General features: G+C 43.0%; 1 long non-coding RNA gene across 3 annotated transcripts; it reads right to left on the reverse strand.

The window, feature by feature from the left end:
* Nucleotides 1-1,550: 1,550 nt before the first annotated feature.
* Nucleotides 1,551-2,544, reverse strand: LOC140515199 (uncharacterized). Of its 3 annotated transcripts, none has more exons than XR_011970892.1 (3): nucleotides 2,347-2,544; nucleotides 2,157-2,249; nucleotides 1,551-1,888 (listed from the first exon to the last, which is right to left on the reverse strand). It is a non-coding gene; the product is annotated as an uncharacterized lncRNA (long non-coding RNA). The 3 variants fall into 3 exon arrangements; XR_011970891.1 differs by having other exon boundaries at nucleotides 1,551-1,891; XR_011970890.1 differs by having other exon boundaries at nucleotides 1,551-1,894.
* Between the last annotated feature and the right edge of the window lie 1,041 nt (nucleotides 2,545-3,585).

Consider the following 3,585-nt stretch of genomic DNA (forward strand, 5'->3'; position numbering starts at 1 on the left):
CCATGCTCCTGAGCTTCACTGAGTAGACCAGTGTCATTCACCCCTAGGGGATGTAAGAAAGCCTCTAAAGGCTGGGTTTGAAGGCAGCACGAGGAAGAAGAAAGCTAATCTGTCATGCTTATGCCAGCCCCAGCTCAGCAAATGAAGAAGAACCTGTTTTACCATCTTGATAGTCTTCTACATCTCTGGTACATCCCTCTATAGTCAGACCATGTTATAAAATTACATCACATGACATGGCCCCAAGATTTCACAGAGCTTGTTTGGGGGGAGAGACAGAGAAGTAGTCCTCAAGAGTTTTCCTTAGATTATTTGTTGTGAAATCCTTTTGAGTTGTTCTCTCTAGTCTGACCTCTTGAGAAATGTTTGCTAAGGAAATTCAGCACTCTCAGTACCACAGAAATGCTTAATTTTAATAATCAGTGTGACAAAGATCTCATCTCCTCAGCATGAGAAATTGTAGCTGCACTGGCTTGGGGATGGGTCTGACCTTGGCTGCCAAACTTTGCCCACTTTTTCATGGTGCATATGTGCCAGTATTCCCTGTGATACTCTCCATGTTCAGAAGTTGGAGTGTGCAAATTAGCTTGGTAAATCCTAGGATGTTGTCTGGGACACAGAGAATCAGATATGACCGAAATAGCATGGAGGCATCAGAGGTAGCATAGGAAGAACCCTTACCCTTGGCAAGGTAACCTTTGTGCTGTAGGGACTCATTAAAACTCACAGATAGGGGATGGCATGTGCAGTTATGAAGGGAACTTCTGTGCTGGGAGCACAGTATATCAACATTAGTATATCCCAGATTCTTCTATTATCTTACCTGAGTTTTCTGAATTATGCACTTCTTCCAAGCCAGTCCTTTAATGAACCTACATTCCTTCCCTGTATCCAATATTGATTTGTGGTGGACAAACCAACTGGTGGCCAGCCTGCTGTCCTTAGTTTGGCTGGTCTGTAAGGAACAGGCACCTGACACATACCTCCTGGCACCACGTGGACCTTCCACTACGTGCTGCCACACCCTCCAGCGCTTGAGAATCTTGTAGAACAGGGCATTCTTTATTTCCTTGAAATTCTTTATTTCTGTCAACTGATTTTTGCTGTGGAAAAAGTTGGGGGCATAATCCGTCGTTCGTTGCCCTTGATCCACAAAGTAATGTGGCTTCTCATCAATATTTTTCCTAAAGTGTTGTGATTTCTGGTAAATCTTGACTGAGTTTTAAACCATCTTGTTGCTTAGAATGACATGTCTCTTATCCCTCCCTTTTGTGACATGAGGTCTGATTTTTATTAATTATCTTTGGGTATTGACAGTTACAAATAGACCATTTTCCCTGCAGAGATAATTTTGTCCCTTTGTCTACGTTATGCCTCGATTTCTAGTCCCAATGAAGTGAAGCCCAATGGGCATTATCAGTGTTTTATTCTGAATTTTACTGTGAATGAGTCTAGAGTTACTCTTATATACAATGCCAGTTAATTCAGAGTTTTAGATAGTTCAGTTGCACCGACAAATGAAGATTATTAAAGACACGAGAAATCTCGAATTGTTCGTAATCAATCACTTTATTTAGTGACCAACACAGAGGAAAGCCAGGAAAAGACAGAAGACTGAGTGCACGATGCAGAAGATGCAGAGCGCATCTAGGATGATCAGCGTCACGTCACAGAGGTGTCCTTAACTGGCTGGAAAGAGGCTGCAGGATGTTATTCCTCACTGGCGCCATGCTGTCTTGCGTGCTGTAATCCAGAGCACACCTGCAGCCCCAGGACAGTGACATTGTCTGACAGGAACCTGACACTGAGGAAGATCTTGTCTTACAAGGATCTTGGTTAGAGAGACTTGGTAGTGCTACTGCTGCTGCTGCTGCTGCTGCTGCTGCTGCTGCTGCTGCAAAATGAATAGATTAAAAAATACCTCCTGACCCCTGGAAATGTGAGGCTCTCCAAAGCTGGAGGTTACTATACGTTCCTCCATCAAAAACACCATGTTACAAGTTCAATTCATGACGAGTAAGAAACTACATTAAGTTGGAACTTGCTTACTCCGTACGTGTCTAGTTTTATCGTCATTTTGAACGTGTAGGATACGTCCGCATGACCTTAAGATCTTAACGTTTGGGGGTGAGGATCAATGAGCCAAGGGTGCTTACCTGACTGGAGAATGTCATGCTTCTAAGAGTCTGGAAGCCAAGTCTTGTTTTTGAAAATCTTTGTAGAGGTGCCAAGATTTTCCCTCAGAATATCTGGAATGAGCAGTAAACAACCTTGAGTTCCAACTTGAAAACCTTTGTAGAGGGACTGAGATTTTTACTCAACAGTCTAGAAAGAGCAGTAAACTACCTTGAGTTCCAACGTGAAAATCTTTGTAGAGGGACTGAGATTTTATTTTAACTCAGAATATCTAGAATGACCAGTACAAAACCTTGAGCCTCTACTTTCAGTTAGGTCAGGACTCTTGGGTTATCACTCACTTTCCCAGGGGAGGGAAGTTGATACCCTCCCTCTTAGACTTGTTGGCCCAGATTTAGGCTTTCCACGGAGCTCTGGCCCTCTATTTATACCCACAGTAGGGGTGACACTCCCATTGACCCAACAATGCTTGACATCTCAACAACTGCTCACAGTAGAGGCATTTTTACCAAATATGGTTGTACTGTCCTACTTGGCATAAAAAGGCTAAATTGCCTTTTTTAACCAAAATTAGTCCTATGGGTTTTGAAACCCAACAGTGGTGACACTGACTTTTTTTCACCATAAATGGTAATACCAACTTTAAAATCTGACATGCCTTTAACTTTCTTCATGCGTGACACTCTGCAATGGGGTATACTCTTGTCAGTCAATCAATCAAGCTGTACTTTTGATTGCTTAGTGTTTGGAAGTACATATTTGCAAGTGAGGGAGCTGTGCTGCCTCCAGCTTTTGCTCTGCTAGGATAAGGTAATAAGCTGATTTTCTATTGGGAAGGTGATGGCACAAACGCGACTTTTAGAACCAGATGAGTTTTAAGGTGCCTTCTCACTCCAAATCTATGACAATTGTGCCGGTAGTCAGCACGGGTAAGTGGGAAAGTCACGTACACATTTGAAAGGAGAGCATGGAAGACGTGGACTGTGCTGTTCCTATGGAAATTACGAGCTCAGAAGAACAACAGCTGTGGCTTCCCCACCTTTGGAAGGTGAATGAAAATTGTAAAACCTGAAGGGACAGAAACCAAGGCATGATTATGTTACATTCAAATTTACCCCTGCTGACAAAAGGATAGTAATAGTAAGGCAATTCAAAACAAGACTTAGACAGATCACCTTTGTTCATGGATGACTACAATGAGTTGCTGTTGGACCCTGGGCTTTGACTCCCTGCTGTGAATCATTACTTTCCTCTTACCTTTTGTGTTGCAGGTTCCTCTGCTGTTTGTCTGGTCTGGATTTCAGGTCATTCAGACCCCTCTGCTGCTTTCCATATCTGCACTGGAACTGTCCATGGCTAAAAGGCAGTCTGTGTATAGAGTTCTGGGGTGTCTCCTAGAGCTCACCCTCACACCCACTGTGAGTGATATAATTCTGTGTGGATTTTGGC

This window comes from Notamacropus eugenii, chromosome X, assembly GCF_028372415.1.
Source record: "Notamacropus eugenii isolate mMacEug1 chromosome X, mMacEug1.pri_v2, whole genome shotgun sequence".
In the NCBI taxonomy this organism is placed as follows: Eukaryota; Metazoa; Chordata; class Mammalia; order Diprotodontia; family Macropodidae; genus Notamacropus; species Notamacropus eugenii.